We start from the raw sequence: 20869 nt of genomic DNA, 5'->3' as shown, positions 1-20869 counted from the left end.
ATCTCAGTCAAGTAGGAGGAATAACACAGATGAACTCAAATCCCAGCTCTGCTCTTCACCTACTTGTGACTCTGGGCAGGATATTTCTCTTTCTCCTGTTTCCTTGCTTAAAAAAATGGATTTGACAATTGTGTGCTCTCATAGCTTGGTTGTGAGAATTAAAGGAGATGTGCACATAACATTTAGCACACTGTCTAGTCCAATAGTACCAAGTTATTATTAATATATTGGCCTCTACGTTGTCATTTGATGAAAAAGGTAAACCACTTATTAATTGCTAATATTTTTGTCAAGTAGATAAACCATGTTAAAGATGTATTTGAATTCCAGGAACACTAAAATATGAAAAATATGCATCTTTCAATCAAGGAAGATACATTATCATAATTATGACAATTGACCTGCAAAGAATCTTTAATACTATCTTCAATGTTCAGATGTGAGCCTATTGTTAAAACCCTTCCCTTCTCGGTGATTTCTAGGTATTTTGTTTGTAGTTCTTAAACTGCACATTATGTTAATGTTAACTTTCTGTCTCATATGGTTTCTAACATGTCCTCAGCAAATAGTGGACATTCCAAAGAATACGGAATTAAATGGAACCTGACCATCCTGTGAGGTGATCATCAGGATCTCATTCTAGAACTCAAAGGCATAAGCCGTAAGAGCAGTACAAAATAAATGCAAAAACACACAGTTTTGCCTGAATCTAATAGCTGATAGATGATAGCTTACCTCCTCCCATTATGTGCTTGGTAATCCCACCAAAAAAAAAAAAAAAAAAATCAAAACAAACAAAAAACCCAACTATATCAGTGGTTGCCAAACTTTAGAGTGCATGTGAATCGTGTTTAAGCCCTGATTGCTGCCTGGCCCCCAAAAGCTTCTGATTCAGTAGGTTCAGGGGTGAAGCCCAAGCACTTGTTAAATTTTGTAGGCCAGTACTGATACATCTGGTCTGAAGACTACACTTTGAGAATGACTAAAGGTTGAGGAAATTGAGCCTCCAGAGCCTCAGGCAGGGACAATTATTCTGAAGGGTCCTTGACTCATCTGACTTTTTCTTAAGTGGGTTGGGTAAGTTGGCCTCAATGCCCAGAAGCCTGTGAGCCTCTCCAGTAAGCTGCCTTCTCTGGTTTTGGCTCTTCTTTTTGTTTGGCATTCTCTACATCCACAATGACATTAAAATATTATCCTGGGGAAAAGCAACTGTCATCCCATTGAGCATTATTAGCCACAGGGTGAGATAAATGGGAAGTGAGATTCTGCAAGGTATCTTGGGGTCTTGTTACTGTAAACTACACTGGTCTCTTCAGGCTCCAGCAGCTTCTGCCTCCTCTGACAGATCACAGGAAGCTTAGTTGAGGAAAATTTGTGGAAGAAGGTCCCCAGTGTCCAACCTCAGGAAAAACTGCTTGAGCAAGGACTTTAGTCTCCCTCATCTAAAGACTTCTGAAGAAATTAGCCAGGCGCCCACTCTGTCTTCAGCTTCTTAGCAAAAGTAACAGGAATGCAAAAAAGAGAGGGGATACTCTTGAGGCTTTCATAGTGAGCTCCAGCCTGACCTGCTATAGCCTATTGCAAGCATAAACTGTCTTCAGCCTCGCTTACTGGGATTGTTCAAAAGCTAGCTGGATTTAGAAAATATTTGTTGACTGCCACAGGAGAACGATGACACCAGTTAAAATCCTGAACTACACACATTTAAAACACATAACTCAAATAATTAAACATTCATGGCATTTTATTATTGGGATGTTTGGGCAGAACAGACTCCTCCTTTTCCATAATTATTCACATATCTTTTCTACTGCTTTGTTATTGTAACAGCGACCTCTGTTGACCTCCTCCCTGATTAACATCGTCAATTACTGCAGCCTCCACCCAAACATGACTGCTTAATTACAAAAGGGCCACTTAAAGACTGAGACCATCTCATCCAGCTATTTCACTTCGTTTCCATCCCAGTTCTCAGGACACAGCAGGTGCTTAATAAACATTCACAAAATAATGTTAACATCAAATTCCTGATCTCTCTTCATTACATCCCTGAAATACCCTTTCCATGAGGATACCTCATTGTTTGTTTGTTTTACAAAACCCCTATCCTGATGATACCTCTCTCTTTTTTTAATAATAAATTTATTTTTTATTAGTGTTCAAATTGCCAACATACAGAATAACACCCAGTGCTCATCTCGTCAAGTGGCCCCTCAGTGTCCGTCACCCATTCACCCCCACCCCCCGCCCTCCTCCCCTCCCACCCTCCCTAGTTCGTTTCCCAGAGTTAGGAGTCTTCCATGTTCTGTCTCCCTTCCTGATATTTCCTACCCATTTCTTCTCCCTTCCCTTCTATTCCCTTTCACTGTTATTTATATTCCCCAAATGAATGGGACCATATAATGTTTGTCCTTCTCCGATTGACTTATTTCACTCAGCATAATACCCTCCAGTTCCATCCACGTTGAAGCAAATGGTGGGTATTTGTCATTTCTAATGGCTGAGTAATATTCCATTGTATACATAAACCACATCTTCTTTATCCATTCATCTTTCGATGGACACCGAGGCTCCTTCCACAGTTTGGCTATCGTGGCCATTGCTGCTAGAAACATCGGGGTGCAGGTGTCCTGGTGTTTCATTGCATCTGTATCTTTGGGGTAAATCCCCAGCAGTGCGATTGCTGGGTCATAGGGCAGGTCTATTTTTAACTCTTTGAGGAACCTCCACACTGTCTTCCAGAGTGGCTGCACCATTTCACATTCCCACCAACAGTGTAAGAGGGTTCCCTTTTCTCCGCATCCTCTCTACCATTTGTGGTTTCTTGCCTTGTTAATTTTCCCCATTCTTACTGGTGTGAGGTGGTATCTCATTGTGGTTTTGATTTGTATTTCCCCGATGGCAAGTGATGCAGAGCATTTTCTCATGTGTGTGTTGGCCATGTCTATGTCTTCCTCTGTGAGATTTCTGTTCATGTCTTTTGCCCATTTCATGATTGGATTGTTTGTTTCTTTGGTGTTGAGTTTAATAAGTGGGGAATTTTTAAAAAGAAAACCATATCTGGGGGCATCACAATGCCAGATTTCAGGTTATACTACAAAGCTGTGGTCATCAAAACAGTGTGGTACTGGCACAAAAACAGACACATAGATCAATGGAACAGAATAGAGAATCCAGAAGTGGACCCTCAACTTTATGGTCAACTAATATTCGATAAAGGAGGAAAGACTATCCATTAGAAGAAAGACAGTCTCTTCAATAAATGGTGCTGGGAAAATTGGACATCCACATGCAGAAGAATGAAACTAGACCACTCTCTTGCACCATACACAAACTCAAAATGGATGAAAGATCTAAATGTGAGACAGGATTCCATCAAAATTCTAGAGGAGAACACAGGCAACACCCTTTTTGAACTCGGCCACAGTAACTTCTTGCAAGATACATCCACGAAGGAAAGCAAAAGTGAACTATTGGGACTTCATCAAGATAACAAAGGTTACAGTCAACAAAACTAAAAGACAACCTACAGAATGGGAGAAGATATTTGCAAATGATGTATCAGATAAAGGGCTAGTTTCCAAGATCCATGATACCTCTCTTTTGATTTTAGAAAGAAGATTGAGATGTTCCAGCATGGATAAACAGACTACTATATTTTTAGTCTTCACCAAAATATGTAAAGTTTTACTTAAGTTTTCAAACATAGATTTTAGTTTAGGAGAACTTATCAAATCTTTTCTCTTATTTCTGCTGCTGTGCTTTTCAACACCAGGTCCAGGTATACTGACATTACTTTCTATCCATCAATTCTTTTCTTAAACTCCACTTTCCCTGTAAACTGGCTTCCATCTGTCCTCCTCTTCAGGAATTTCACAGTTTGTATACCAAAATCTTATTCTTGGCAAATCTTAACTATCTCCTGTCTTTGATTTCCATAGTCCCTTGAATGTTATGAAACTGTACTTTCTCCCTCCTTATATTTCTTATAATTTTTTTCTCTGCATAATAGATCTTGTTCTAAATGGTAGGTATCTCAAGTCAGGACTTTCAAAGCTTGTAGACACTGAGGTAATTAGCAATGCCATTCACCAATACTCCAGTTCTCTGTCTGACCCCATCATGGGAAGAAATTCCTGAGCCATCTCAAAGCTAAGAGTGCTTGTATGTCTTGTTTGGGCCAATGAAATATGAGTGAAAGTTATGTGTCAGTTTAAGGAACGTGTTTTTAAAATAGGCATGATTCATAATGTTTCTGTTTACGTACATCAGAAATTGCTGAGACATGAAGAAACCCTCTCAGCTTGATTACCTGAGTGAGGATGATACAGAGCTGAGCCCTTCCCCTAAGCACCGCCCCCCCCCCCAAAAGGACAAGTTTCCAATTTTAAGCTGCTCCCAAGAGTACCCTCAGGCTTAATGATTCACCAGAAAGATGCACAGGACTCAGAAGCTGTCCTAATTATGGTTACAGTTTACTATAGGGTTAGGATACAAATCAAAATCAGCAATGGGAAAAAGCACATGTGGCAAAATCCAGGAGAAACCAAGCACAAGCTTCCAGCTGTTGCCTCCCAGTGGATTTGCATGAGGGCACATTTCCAGTAATGAAATGTGACAATACATGGAAAGTGTTGCCAAGCAGGAAAGCCCACCTGAGCCATGAGATCCAGGGTTTTTATTGGGTATCAGTAACATGCAGTGCCCGGCCTCAGCTACTCAGACTCAAATCCCCTCCAGATCACAAATAGGCAATTTACCATAAATATAAACTTACTGGTCAAATTAGTACTACATGGCTCAAAGCCTCAAGCTACAAAAATACTCTTGTCAAGAACAATATTCCAAGAGTTCAGAGGTAATCTCCCAGAAGCCAGACAAAGAGGAGTACTAAAGACAGGCCTTTCTTTGGAATATGTAGGGTATGAGAAACCCAGGCCTGCCAAATTAACTCTTTCTTGCCCAGGTAGTTAACGTGCCAGGTCATACCACCTCTACTGATTATCCAAATATTTCCACTTTTGAAACACTGGCTATACTAAAAAATGAACAAACGTCCAAACAGAGCTCTATGGAAAGGTAGAATAATTTAAACATTTATACTTAGTAAAATAAAACCTTGGAAATAATACTTTGAGACGTACAAAAGTTAAAGAATTCATTGTCAGGAGATCTGCACTGCAAGAAATTTAAAGAAAAGTCCTTCAGGGAGAATGAAATGATATTATATGTATCTACACAATCTGCATCTACATAAAGAAGTTAGATACTTACATGGGTAATTCTAAAAGATGGGTTTATTCTTTTTACATCTCCTTTAACAATAATTGACTATTTAAAGTAAAAAATAAATAATGTACTCGGAGATTTATAACATAAGACAATAGCACAAAAGCATCAGGGGATAAATGAACATATATTGTTATAAGATTCTTTACATAAAGTGATATCATATCACTTGAGACTAGACCCTAATTTGTTAAAAATATAAACTATAAATTATAAAGCAGCTTCTAAACTAGAACAAAAAGAGCTATCGCTAATAATTCAACAAAGGAGATCAAAGAAAATCATTAAAATACTCAATTCACAAAGACACAGAAAAAGAGGAACAAAGGAACAAAGAATAGCTAGAACAAATAGAAACAAAGAACAAGATGGTAAACTTACATCAAATGTATCAAAAATCAAATCAAATAGAAAACAGGACAGCAAGATGCAGAAGAATAAAACTGGGCCATTTTCTTATACAATATACAAAAATAAACTCAAAATGAATTAAGAAACTAAATGTGAAACCTGAAACTATAAAAATCCCAGAGGAGAACACAAGCAGCAATCTCTTTGATCTCAGCTGTAGGAACTTCTTACTAGACACATCCTGGAGGCAAAGAAAACAAAAGCAAAAATGAACTATTGGGACTTCATCAAGATTAAAAGCTTCTGCATAGCAAAGAAAACAAGGCTAAATGGCAACCTACAGAATGGAAGAAGATAACTGCAAATGGAATACCTGATAAAGGGTTAGTATTCAAAAAAAAAATATATATATATCATAATATTCAACACCCAAAAAATGAATAATACAATTTAAAAATGGACAGAAGACATGAACAGACATTTCTGCAAAGAAGACATACAGATGTCTAACAGACACATGAAAAAATGTTCATTATCACTCATCATCAGGGAAACGTAAATCAAAATTACAATGTGCTATCACCTCACACCTGTTAGAAAGGCTAAAATCCGTAACCCAAGAAACACCAGCTGTTGGCAAGGATGTGGAAAAAGGGGAACCCTCTTGCACTGTTGGTGGGAATGCAAACTGGTACAGCCACTCTAGAAAGCAGTAAGGAGGTTCATCAAAAAGTTAAAAATATGATCCAGGAATTACACTGCTAGGTATTTACTAAAAGAAAACAAAAAAACTAATTCAAAGGGACACACACACCCTGATATTTATAGCAGCATTATCAACAATAGCCAAATTATGGAAACAGTCCCAAGTGTCCATCAATTGATAAATGGATAAAGAAGAGGTGGTATATCTATACATATATATGTAGGTATGTATATACATACACACACAAACACAATGGAATATGACTCAGCCATAAAAAGGAACAAAATCTTGCCATTTACAATAACATGGATGTAGCTAGAGAGTATTATGCTAAGCAAAATAAGTCAGAGAAAGGTAAATACCATATTTTCGCATTCATATGTGGAATTTGCAAAACAAAATAAGCAAGCAAAGTGAAAAATAAAAGAGAGAGGCAAACCAAGAAACAGACTCTTAACTACAGAGAACAAATTGATGGTTACCAGAAGGGAGGTAGGTGGGGCAATGGATAAATAGGTGGTGGGGATTAAAGAGTGCACTTGTTATAATGAGCACCAGGTGTTGTACGAGTATTGAATCATTATATTGTACACCTGAAACTAATACTACATGATATGTTAACTAACCGGAATTTAAATAAAAATTTAAGAAACAAAACAGGGGTACCTGGGTGGCTCAACGGTTGAGCGTCTGCCTTTAGCTCAGGTCATGATCCCAGGGTCCTGGGATTAAGTCCTGCATTGGGCTCCTTACAGGGAGCCTGCTTCTCCCTCTGCCTATCTCTCTGCCTCTCCCATGATAAATAAATAAAATCTTTTTTAAAAAATGAACAAAAGAATAACATCAACTGTAAAATAAATTTCTCAAACAGCAGAAATAACTAAATTTAAAGAACAAAGCAAGATCTGACTACGTGCCTCCTGGAATCCCACTGTAAATATAAAAACACAACTATATCAAAAGAAAAGTGAAGGAAGTGCTGTGCCATGTTAGCACGAGTCAAAATCAATTTGGAGTTAGCCGTTTTAGGATGAAAGATCTAAATGTCAGACAAGAATCAATCAAAATCCTAGAGAAGAATATAGGCAATACTTTTTGAACTTGGCCACAGTTAACTTCTTATAAGATACAGCTATGAAGGCAAAGGAAACAACAGCAAAAATGAACTACTGGACTTAATCAGGATAAAAAGCTTCTGCACAGCAAAAGAAATAGTCAACAAAACTAAAAGACAACCTACGGAATGGGAGAAGATATCTGCAAATGACATATCAGAGAAAGAGCTAGTATCCAAGATCTAGAAAGAAGTTATTAAACTCAACAGCAAAGAAACAAACAATCCAATCATGAAATGGGCAAAAGACACGAACAGAAATTTCACCAAAGACATACACATGGCCAACAAGCATATGAGAAAATGGTCCACATCACTTGCCATCAGGGAAATACAAATCAAAACCACAATGAGATACAACCTCACACGGCAAAAATTAACAAGACAGGAAACAACAAGTGTTAGAGAGGATGTGGAGAAAAGGGGACCCTCTTGCACTGTTGATGGGAATGTGAACTGGTACAGCCATTCTGGAAAACTGTGTGGAGGTTCCCCAAAGAGTTAAAAATAGAGCTACTCTATGACCCAGCAATTGCACTGCTGGGGATTTACCCCAAAGATACAGATGCAGTGAGAAACCGAGACACCTGTACCCCAATGTTAATAGCAGCAATGTCCACAATAGCCAAACTGTGGAGGGAGCCTCAATGTCTATCGACAAATGAATGGATAAAGAAGATGTGGTCTATATATACAATGGAATACTACTCAGCCATTAGAAAGGACAAATACCCACCATTTGTTTTGACGTGGATGGAACTGGAGGGTATTGTGCTGAGTGAAGTAAGTCAATCGGAGAAGGACAATCATCATATGGTTTCAATCATACAGGGAATACAAGAAATACTGAAAGGGATTATAAGGGAAAGGAGGGAAAATGAGCGGGAAAAATTAGAGAGGGTAACAAAACATGAGAGCCTTCCAATTCTGGGAAATGAACAAAGGGTAGTAGAAGGGCAGGCGGGCAGGGAGATGGAGTATCTGGGTGATGGGTACTGAGAAGGGCACTTGATGTTAACACTGGGTGTTATACTGTATTTGGCAAATCAAACTTCAATAAAATTTTTTTTAAAAATTTGGAGTATCCATTTTAACATTAAACAAAGTAGATTTTGGAAAAAAGAATATTACTAGAAAAAATATTACTAGGGCTAAAGAAAGTTATTTAATAATGATAAATGGGTTAATTCATAAATAAAATATCTGAGCATGTTACAAAATAACATGACAAAAACAGAGTACTACAGAGAAATAGACAAATTTATCATTATAGTTGGAGATTTAAATACCCTTTACCCTCTTTCAATACTGGTAGAACAAGAAGACTAAAAATCAGTAAGTATATAGAAGATTTGAAATATGCTATGACTCAACATGAGCCAACTAATTTATATACACTGCCCCAATAATGGTATAATATACATGTTCTTTTCAAGTGCACATGGAACCTCTTCCAAAAGAGTCTACACTCTGGGCCATAAGCCATGTCTCAATACATTTTTTTAAAATTCAAGTCCTGTATGGTAAAGATTTTTGGGATATGACACCTGAAGTACATGCATAAAGTCAAAAAGAAACAAGTGGAGGTACATCAAATTAAAAAGTCTTTGCACAGCAAAAGAAATCAACAAAATGGTAAGACAACTTATAAAATGTGAAAAAATATTTGTAAACAAGGTATCTGATGAGTTAATATTCAAAATAATAAAGAACTTATAGAATTCAACAGCAAGAAAAACACCAAAAAAAAAAAAAAAAACTCCTAGAGAATACAAGCAGCAACCTCTTTGACCTCAGCTGTAGCAACTGCTTACTAGACACATCTCTGGGAGGCAAGAGAAATAAAGGCAAAAATGGAACCTTTGGGACTTCATCAAGATAAAAGTTTCTGCACAGTGAAGTGTAGTTTTGATAAACTACAAGGCAACCTTTACAATGGGAGATAATAGCTGCAAATGACATATCTGATAAAGGGTTAGAAACTTACCAAACTCAACATTTCAAAGATAAATAATCCAAAAAAGATAATCCAAAAAAGAAAAAGATAAATAATCCAGTTAAGAAATGGGCAGAAGACATGAATAGACATTTCTCCAAAGAAGATATACAAATGGCTAACAGACACATGAAAAGATGCTCAACATCACTCATCATTAGGTAAATACAATCAAAATTATGATGAGATACTATCTCACACCTGCCAGAATGGCTAAATTTACCAATACAAGACACAACAGGTATTGGTAAGGATGTGGAGAAAGGAGAACCCTCTTACACCATTGGTGGCATTACAAACTGGTGCAGCCACTCTGGAACACAGCATGGAGATTCCTCAAAAAACTAAAAATAGAACTATCCTATGATCCAGAAATTGCACTACTAGGTATTTACCCAATGGACATAAAAACACTGATTCAAAGTAGCACATGCACCCTGATGTTACTATAGCAGCATTATCAACAATAGCCAAATTATGGAAAGAAACCAAATGTCCATCGACTGATGAATAAAGATGTGGTGTATATATAATGGAATACTACTCAGCCATCAGAAAGAACAAAATCTGGCCCTTTGCTATGACGTGGATGGAGCTAGGCTGTACTATGCTAAGTGAAATCAGTCAGAGAAACACAAATATATGATTTCACTCACATGTGGAATTTAAGAAACAAAACAGATGAACATAAAGGAAGGGAGGAAAAAGAGAGGGAAATAAACCACAAATGATTCTTAACTATAGAGAATAAACTGAGAATTGCTGGAAGGGAGGCAGCAGGGGATGTGCTAACTGGGAGATGGAGATTAGGGAGGTTATATGTTATATTAAGTGATGAATCACTAAATTTTACATCTGAAACCAATATTACCCTATATGTTAACTAACTAGAATTTAAATAAAAAGTTGAAACAAAAAATAAAAAATAAAATTCATTATAACAGACTAACAAAAAGCAAAAAAACAAAAAACAAAAAACAAAACAAAAACCCAAATAAACCAATTAAAAATGGGCAAAATATTTGAATAGACACTTCTCAAAGAGAACAAATAAAAGACCAGCAGGTACATGAAAAGATGCTCAAAATCACTAATCATCAGGGAAATGCAAAATAAAACCCAATGAGGTCTCATTGCATGCCTAGTGGAATGGCCACCATCAAAAAGACAAGAGATAACGAAGCTGGTGATGATGTGGAGAAAAGGGAACTATTGTGCACTGTTGGTGGGAGTGTAAACTGATACAGCCACTATGGAAAACAGTGTGGAAGATCCTCAAATAATTAAAATAGAACTATCATATGATTCAGAAATTCCACTTCTAGGAATATAGTCAAAGAAAATAAAAATACTGACTCAAAAAGATATCTGCATCCCCATGTTCTAATACAATATCATTTACCTACATTACTTATATTATTTACAATAGCCAAGACATGGAAACAATATACATGCCCATCAGTGGGTGAATGGATAAAGAATGTGGTATATATACCCAATGGAATCTTATTTAGTCATAAATGTGAGGAAATCCTGCCATTTGCAACAACATGGGTGGACTGTGAGGGCATCATGTTAAGTAAAATAAGTCAAAGACAAATAATGTAAGATATGTGCAATCTAAAACAAACTCATATGAAAGATCTGTGTTTACCAGAGATGGGAAGGTGGGAGAGGAAAAGGGAAGGGGAAAAAGGTGGTAAAAGGTACAAACATTCAGTTACAAGATAAATAAATACTATGGATGTGATATACAGCATGATTACTATAGTTAACTCTGCTGTAAAATATATATGAAAATATTTTTTAAAGTAAATCCTAGGAGTTCTCATCCCAAGGAAAAATTATTTTTCCTTTTTTTTTGCTTTCTCTTTTTTTATATATATATATAAGGTGATAGATACTAACCTCATAGTGGTAATCATTTCACAATATATGTAAATCATTGTAAACCTTATGCTGTAAACCTTAAACTCATACAGTATTGTATTTCTATTATATTTCAATAAAACTGGAAAAAAACAAAAATATAACAAAAAGTTTAAGTCATAAAAGCATTTTTCTGGGGCACCTGGGTGGCTCAGCAGCTGAGCATCTGCCTTCAGCTCAGGTCGTGGTTCTGGGGTACTGAGATCAAGTACTGCATCAGGCTCCCTCTGGGAAGCCTGCTTCTCCCTCAGCCTATGTCTTTCTCTCTGTGTGTCTCTCATGAATAAATAAATAAAATCTTCAAAAAAGAAAAAGCATTTTCTGACTATAATGGAATTAAATTAGAAATCAATGACAAAAAGATAATCTGACAAAAAAAAGATAGTCTGACAATGGAATATTACTCAGTCATTAGAAAGAATGAATACCTACCATTTGCTTCGACGTGGATGGAACTGGAGGGTATTATGCTGAGTGAAGTAAGTCAGTTGGAGAAGGACAATCATTATATGGTTTCACTCACACAGGGAATATAAGAAATAGTGAAAGGGATTATAAGAGAAAGGAAGGAAAATGAGTGGGAAAAATTAGAGAGGGTAACAAACCATGAGAGACTCCTAACTCTGGGAAACAAACAAGGGGTAGTGGAAGGGAAGGCGGGCAGGGGGGATGGAGTGATTGGGTGACAAGCACTAAGAAGGGCACTTGACAGGATGAGCACTGGGTATTATACTTTATGTTGGCAAATCAAACTTCAACAAAATATATATATATACATATTTATGTGTGTGTATCTAAATAAATAATAAAAAAAGATATCTGAAACAGCTCCAAAATTTGTAAAGACCTGATAAACTAACACACATTTTGACAAAAGTCAAAAAAGAAAAGAGAAATTAGAAAGTTTTTTGAACTACATGAAAATGGAAATAATATTTCAAAATTTGTGGGATACAATTAAATCAGTAATTAAAAGGAAATATAAAGCTTTAAATGTCTATATAAGAATAAAGGGACACCTGGGTGGCTCAGCGGTTGAGTGTCTGCCTTTGGCTCAGGGCATGATCCTAGGGTCTGGTATTGAGTCCCACATCAGGCTCCTTGTGGAGGGCCTCCTCTGCCTATGTCTCTGCCTCTCACTCTCTGTGTCTGTCGTGAATAAATAAATAAAATCTTTTTTGAAAAAAAAAAGAAAAAGGCCTAAAATTAATGATATCAGCTTCCAGCTTAAGAAGCTAGGTAAAAAAAGAGCAAATAAAATCGAAAGTAAGTAGGAGAAAGAAATAATAAAGATTATAGTGGACATCATGTAAACAGAAAACAAAGGGAAATTAATAAAACCAAACTGAAAATAACTCAAATGTTCACCAACCAGTAAACTGTATAGACAAACTGTAGTATATCCGTATTAGTGGATTGTATGGTGGCCCTCCAAAAGATATGTCCACTCAGAACCCGTAAATGTGTTAAGAAAATGGTCTTTGCAGATGTAATTAATTAGGTTAAGGATCCTGGGATGAGATCATCCTAGATTGGGGTGGGCCCTGAATCTAATGATGAGTATTCTTGTAAGAGAAAAGAAAGGGAGAGACAGACACATCAGAGGAGAAAAGTGATGTGAAGATGGAGGCAGACTGAAGTAATACATCTATAAGCCCAGGAACTCCAAGGACTGCTGGAAGCCACCAAAAGCTGAGAGAGGCATGAAACTGATTCTCCTTTAGAGCCCCCAGGGCGGATCTGATTTCAGGCTTCTGGGCTCCAGAACTGTGAGAGAATACATTCTGTTGTTTTAAGCCATTAAGTCTGTGGTAATTTGGCACACCTTGGTGGCTCAGCAGTTGAGCATCTGCCATCATCCCAGGTTGTGATCCCAGGGTCCTGCGATTAAGTCCCGCATCAGGTTCCCTACAGGGAGCCTGCTTCTCCCTCTGTCTATGTCTCTGCCTCTCTCTGTGTGTCTCTTATGAATAAATAAATAAAATCTTTTTAAAAGTTTGTGGTAAGTTGTTAGGGCAGTCCTAAGAAACTAATATACCACGTGATGGAATACTACTCAGCAATAAAAATGAACAATTTTTTTCCAGCATTGAGAACATTGAATGAAAACATCGTGTAAGCTGACGGTGTATGACATGATGATTTGATAGACATATATATTATGAAATGATGAAGACCACAATAAGGTTAACATACCTTTATCTCACATAGTTAACTTTTTGTGTATATATATCTCACATAGTTAACATTTAAAACCTACTCTTAGCGATTTTCAAGTATACAATACAGTATTGTTAACTATAGCCACTATGCTGTACACTAGATCCCCAGAACTTAATTCATCTTCTAACTTGAATTTTGCACCCGCTGACTAACATCTCCCCTCCCACCACCACCACCACCACCACCACCCCACCCCCGGCAACCACCATTTTACTGTTTCTATGAGTTTGGCTTTTTTTATATTCCACATGTAAGTGAAATCATACAATATATGTCTTTTTCTGTCTAACTTACTTCATGTGGCATAATGCCCTCAAGGATCATGCATGTTGTCACAAATGGCAGGATTCCCTTGTTACAACTAAGAAGGAACTGTTGAAATACACAATAACATAAATTAATTTCAAAATAAGATTCTGAGCAAGAGTTCATGTAAAAAAGTATATATCATTTATGTGAAATTCTAGAAAATGTATACCATAATAACTGAAAGTATATGTGGTTGCTTGAGGATGGAGGTGACATAGGCAGAGAAAAACAAGATAAAAATTTACAAAAATTCACAAGAAAACATTTTGAGTCACGGATATGTTATCTTGTGTCATTGATGTATGATTTTATGGGTGTATACAAATGCTCAAACTTACCAAACACGTTCTCAATAAAATTTTAAAAACTGTCATATGAATTTAGTCTTAGTGTGACAACAGATTTTTCTCTCCTTCTCCCTCTAAGGGACTTTTTTGCAGCAGGGGAGTGATATCATGGCAGTGTGCCTCTGCTCTACCAGAAGTCTTTTATATCCTCATCACTGTCCTGGCCTAATAATACAATGGCTTCCCACCCACGCCTTTGGGGGAATTATCTGTACTGTTGATGGGCTTATTCATTCAATGTACATTTGAGTTCCTTATATATTCCAGACATAATTCTTGGCACTGTAAATACAATGTATAGTGAATAAAGACAAAAGCTCTCATGGAGTTTACATTCTGTAAGATGAAACAGACAAACAAAACTAACAGGTATTTATATTAAAATGGCCAGTGGTGATGAAAAGAAACATAAATCAAAATAAAGGGCTAGTAAGAGTGATGGCAGCCCCTGGTTTAGGTGACACAGAAAGACTTCTCTTAGGAAATGTTATTTGAACGAAGTCAGGAAGTGGCTGAGGTTGCCAAATAATGTTTAGAAGAGTACCCTGGGACAAAAGCATGTTTGGCACACTTCGGAAAAGGCAAGAAAGACGGTGCAACTAGAACAGAATGATCAGGATGGAGCTGGATAGAGAACAATGTCTGAGGGATACACTTGGACGTGGAAAGACTATGTACTTTGTTCTAAGCACGAAGCAAAGGGAACACAGGGTACAGGAAAGTGATGTAATCCATATGCATTTTTCAATGATCACTTTGGGTACTGCATGAAGATGAGAATGGAACAATTAGGAGGTTTTGGCAACAGTCCAGGAGATAAATGATATGGACTTGCCTGAATGAAAAATGATCAGATTCGAGGTACACTTTAAAGGTGTAGCCAGGGATCCCTGGGTGGCTCAGCGGTTTGGTGGCTGCCTTCAGCTCAGGGCATGATCCTGGAGTCCCTGGATCGAGTCCCACATCGGGCTTCCTGCATGGAGCCTGCTTCTCCCTCTGCCGGAGTCTCTGCCTCTCTCTCTCTCTCTCTCTCTCTCTCTCATGAATAAATAAATAAAAATCTTTTAAAAAAATATAGGTATAGCCAGTAGGATTTTTTAAGAAAAAGAGAGACTTATTGTTTCCAAGGTTTCTGACCTAGGCAAGTGGATACCTGGTGCCACCATTTAATGTGATGGAGAAGAAGAGACTTTCAAGATGGGTAGAATCAAGAAGTTAATTTTGGATAGGGAAAGATTAGGGTGGTTAGAGAGAGGCAGGACTAAAGTTGGATTATGGGATGTATCTGGCCATAAAAGGATGAAAATGGGCATCTGGATGGCTCAGTCAGTTAAGTGCCTGACTCTTAATTTCAGCTCAGGTCATGATCCCAGGGCTGAAGCCCTGTGTTGTCTCTAGGCTGGATGCAGAGCCTGCTTGAGATTTTCTCTCTCCCTCTGCTCTCTCCCCCGACTCCAATGTGCTCTCTCTCTCTCAAAAAAAAAAAGTGTGTGTGTGGGGGGATAAAAATGTGATTAGGGATGATGGGGAGGGAAGAGTTTAGACTTTTTGTTGAACTAAAGCAAATAGGGAGGTAGGTCATGATGGGACTGGCCCTGGGGAAGCTCTAAACAGAGCCTCCTATGGTGACTGATCTAAGGAGTTCATAACAGAAGGTAGGGTTCAGGAAGGGACCATAGTAGACTCACTGGCAGCACCCAGAACTCTAAAATCTCCCTTCAAAACCAGAGATGGGTAGTATGTCTTCCCTTAAACCCTGCTGAAGACAGGTGAAGCAAATGTCCATACCCTTATCTACGCACCTATCATGTTCTTTTGCCACAGGTGAATATGCTGTGAATCCTCTTCAGAGATCAGAACTTTCCCTCTTTGCTCTACATTTCTGTATGAGGAATCATACAGATAATTTTGATCTCTCCCACAATCACCTGGACAGGTTGTGGGGAACTGGAAGTTACCATCTTAGGTCATATCTGCTTAAATACACCATACCACGATTTCCATAACCTCCCTACATTGGCAAAGCATCTTCTCTGAGGCTGCTTCTTCTAGGGTTTCAATTATAGGAAGGAAGTAGGTCTTTGGTTGCCTCTGTTGTTACAGTTTTAAAACATATTGGGAGATTTTATATGTGCCATCACCAAAAACCAGCAGGCCCCTTTCAGAGTTATACACCTACCGCTAAATCTCTAATATTTACTTCCTGCTTTTCTTTTTGACACTTGTCTTTTTTTTCTGCAGTAAAATCATTTCCATCCCCACTAAGGCTGTTGAGGCAGGATCATTCACCAATATTTGCTGATCTTCCAAGTCAAAGACTTTTGGAATTCAAAACAAAACCATTTCTCTCAAAGACCTAATTCCTGAAATCGAAAGCCAATGGTAGAACTAAGGGATCATATGATAATTCTATTTTTAATTTTTTTAGTAACCTCCATACTGTTTTCCACAGTGGCTGTACCACCAGTTTGCACTCCTACCAGCAGTACACATGACTTCAAAAGGAAAACACTAATTTAAATGACACATGCACTCAAATACTTATTGCAGCATTATTTATAATAGCCAAGATATTCAGGCAACCTAAATGAAGATAATCCCCCGCTCCCGTGTTTTTTTTTTCTTTTTGATTTGTTTGCTTCCCCCACCTTTTCTTTCTCTTTTTCTTCTTTTTTTCCTTTTTTCTTTTTCTCTTTTCTTTCCTTCTTTCTCTCCTCTCTTTTTCTCCTTTTCCCAATACAACCTGTTTTTGGCCACTCTGCACTGAGCAAAATGACTAGAAGGAAAACCTCACCTCAAAAGAAAGAAACAATCCTCTCTCCCACAGAGTTACAAAATCTGGATTACAATTCAATGTCAGAAAGCCAATTCAGAAGCACTATTATACAGCTACTGGTAGCTCTAGAAAAAAGCATAAGGACTCAAGAGACTTCATGACTGCAGAATTTAGATCTAATCAAGCAGAAATTAAAAATCAATTGAATGAGATGCAATCCAAACTACAAGTCCTAATGACGAGGGTTAACGAGGTGGAAGAACGAGTGAGTGACATACAAGACAAGTTGATGGCAAAGAGGGAAACTGAGGAAAAAAGACACAAACAATTAAAAGACCATGAAGATAGATTAAGGGAAATAAACGACAGCCTGAGGAAGAAAAACCTACGATTAATTGGGGTTCCCAAGGGCGCTGAAAGGGCCAGAGGGCCAGAATATGTATTTGAACAAATCACAGCTGAAAACTTTCCTAATCTGGGAAGGGAAACAGGCATTCAGATCCAGGAAATAGAGAGATCCCCCCCTAAAATCAATAAACACCTCGACATTTAATAGTGAAGCTTGCAAATTCCAAAGATAAAGAGAAGATCCTTAAAGCAGCAAGAGACAAGAAATCCCTGACTTTTATGGGGAGGAGTATTAGGGTAACAGCAGACCTCTCCACAGAGACCTGGCAGGCCAGAAAGGGCTGGCAGGATATATTCAGGGTCCTAAATGAGAAGAACATGCAACCAAGAATACTTTATCCAGCAAGGCTCTCATTCAAAATGGAAGGAGAGAGAAAGAGTTTCCAAGACAGGCAGGAGCTGAAAGAATATGTGACCTCCAAACCAGGTCTGCAAGAAATTTTAAGGGGGACTCTTAAAATTCCCCTTTAAGAAGAAGTCCAATAGAACAATCCACAAAAACAAGGACTGAATAGATATCATGATGACACTAAACTCATATCTCTCAATAGTAACTCTGAATGTGAACGGGCTTAATGACCCCAATCAAAAGGCACAGGGTTTCAGACTGGATAAAAAAGCAGGACCCATCTATTTGCTGTCTACAAGAGACTCATTTTAGACAGAAGGACACCTACAGCCTGAAAATAAAAGGTTGGAGAACCATTTACCATTCGAATGGTCCTCAAAAGAAAGCAGGGGTAGCCATCCTTATATCAGATAAACTAAAATTTACCCCGAAGACTGTAGTGAGAGATGAAGAGGGACACTATATCATACTTAAGGATCTATCCAACATGAGGACTTAACAATCCTCAATATATATGCCCCGAATGTGGGAGCTGCCAAATATATCAATCAATTAATAACCAAAGTTAAGACATACTTAGATAATAATACACTTATACTTGGTGACTTCAATCTAGCGCTTTCTACACTCGATAGGTCTTCTAAACACAACATATCCAAAGAAACGAGAGCTTTAAATGGTACACTGGACCAGATGGATTTCACAGATATCTACAGAACTTTACATCCAAACTCAACTGAATACACATTCTTCTCAAGTGCACATGGAACTTTTTCCAGAATAGACCACATACTGGGTCACAAATCGGGTCTGAACCGATACCAAAAGATTGGGATTGTCCCCTGCATATTCTCAGACCATAATGCCTTGAAATTAGAACCAAGTCACAACAAGAAGTTTGGAAGGACTTCAAACACGTGGAGGTTAAGGACCACCATCCTGCTAAAAGATGAAAGGGTCAACCAGGAAATTAAGGAAGAATTAAAAAGATTCATGGAAACTAATGAAAATGAAGACACAACTGTTCAAAATCTTTGGGATGCAGCAAAAGCAGTCCTCAGGGGGAAATACATCGCAATACAAGCATCCCTCAAAAAACTGGAAAGAACTCAAATACAAAAGTTAACCTTACACCTAAAGGAGCTAGAGAAAAAACAGCAAAGAGATCCTACACCCAGCAGAAGAAGAGAGTTAATAAAGATTCGAGCAGAACTCAACGAAATCGAGACCAGAAGAACTGTGGAACAGATCAACAGAACCAGGAGTTGGTTCTTTGAAAGAATTAATAAGACAGATAAACCATTAAAACCATTAGCCAGCCTTATTAAAAAGAAGAGAGAGAAGGCTCAAATTAATAAAATCATGAATGAGAAAGGAGAGATCACTACCAACACCAAGGAAAACAAACGATTCTAAAAACATATTATGAACAGCTATACGCCAATAAATTAGGCAATCTAGAAGAAATGGACGCATTCCTGGAAAGCCACAAACTACCAAAACTGGAACAGGAAGAAATAGAAAACCTGAACAGGCCAATAACCAGGGAGGAAATTGAAGCAGTCATCAAAAACCTCCCAAGACACAAAAGTCCAGGGCCAGATGGCTTCCCAGGGGAATTCTATCAAACGTTGAAAGAAGAAACCATACCTATTCTACTAAAGCTGTTTGGAAAGATAGAAAGAGATGGAGTACTTCCAAATTCGTTCTATGAGGCCAGCATCACCTTAATTCCAAAACCAGACAAAGACCCCACTAAAAAGGAGAATTACAGACCAATATCCCTGATGAACATGGATGCAAAAATTCTCAACAAGATACTGGCTAATAGGATCCAACAATACATTAAGAAAATTATTCACCATGACCAAGTAGGATTTATCCCTGGGACACAAGGCTGGTTCAACACTCGTAAAGCAATCAATGTGATTCATCATATCAGCAAGAGAAAAACCAAGAACCATATGATCCTCTCATTAGATGCAGAGAAAGCATTTGACAAAATACAGCATCCATTCCTGATCAAAACTCTTCAGAGTGTAGGGATAGAGGGAACAATCCTCGACATCTTAAAAGCCATCTACGAAAAACCCACAGCAAATATAATTCTCCTAACTCTGGGAAAGAACTGGGGGGGGGTGGAACGGGAGGAGGGCGGGGGGTAGGGGTGAATGGGTGATGGGCACTGAGGGGGGCACTTGACAGGATGAGCACTGGGTGTTATTCTGTATGTTGGCAAATTGAACACCAATAAAAATAAATTTATTATTAAAAATGTCCAATGATATATAAATTGATAAAAGAAGAGGTGGTGTGGATACATATATACAATGGAATATTAATCATAAAGAAGAATGAAATCTTGCCATTTGCAACCATGTGGATGGAACCAAAGGGTATTATGCTATGCAAAATAAGTCAGAGAAAGACAACCACCATATGATTTCACTCATATGTATAATTTAGGAAATAAAACAAATGAACAAAGAAAAAAGAGACCAAAAAAACCCCACGTTTTATTTAGAATTTTTAAATTTATTTTTTTTTCTTTTTATTTATTTATTTTATTTTTTTTATTGGTGTTCAATTTACTAACATACAGAATAACCCCCAGTGCCCGTCACCCATTCACTCCCACCCCCCGCCCTCCTCCCCTTCCAACACCCCTAGTTCGTTTCCCAGAGTTAGCAGTCTTTACGTTCTGTCTCCCTTTCTGATATTTCCCACACATTTCTTCCCCCTTCCCTTATATTCCCTTTCACTATTATTTATATTCCCCAAATGAATGAGAACATATAATGTTTGTCCTTCTCCGACTGACTTACTTCACTCAGCATAATACCCTCCAGTTCCATCCACGTTGAAGCAAATGGTGGGTATTTGTCATTTCTAATAGCTGAGTAATATTCCATTGTATACATAAACCACATCTTCTTTATCCATTCATCTTTCGTTGGACACCGAGGTTCCTTCCACAGTTTGGCTATCGTGGCCATTGCTGCTATAAACATCGGGGTGCAGGTGTCCCGGCGTTTCACTGCATCTGTATCTTTGGGGTAAATCCCCAACAGT

The 20869-nt window shown here is 37.8% G+C and overlaps 1 protein-coding gene across 17 annotated transcripts in view; it reads right to left on the bottom strand.

Annotated features, from left to right (window-relative positions):
* Nucleotides 1–20869, bottom strand: part of LOC144296902 (olfactory receptor 8S1-like) — a 170688-nt gene that overhangs the window by 104666 nt on the left and 45153 nt on the right. For 13 of the 17 annotated variants that reach the window (XR_013363834.1, XR_013363833.1, XR_013363832.1 and 10 more), the window contains exon 1: nt 402–566. The exons of the other annotated variants lie outside the window; for them this stretch is intronic. The gene's annotated coding sequence lies outside the window, so the exon portion shown is untranslated. Of the gene's footprint in view, nt 1–401; nt 567–20869 lie in introns of those variants that run through there. 17 annotated transcript variants of the gene reach the window in all.

This window comes from Canis aureus, chromosome 25 (assembly GCF_053574225.1).
Source record: "Canis aureus isolate CA01 chromosome 25, VMU_Caureus_v.1.0, whole genome shotgun sequence".
Classification (NCBI taxonomy): domain Eukaryota; kingdom Metazoa; phylum Chordata; class Mammalia; order Carnivora; family Canidae; genus Canis; species Canis aureus.
Note: the sequence above shows the minus strand (reverse complement) of the source record. Positions and strands in the feature narration are given on the sequence as shown.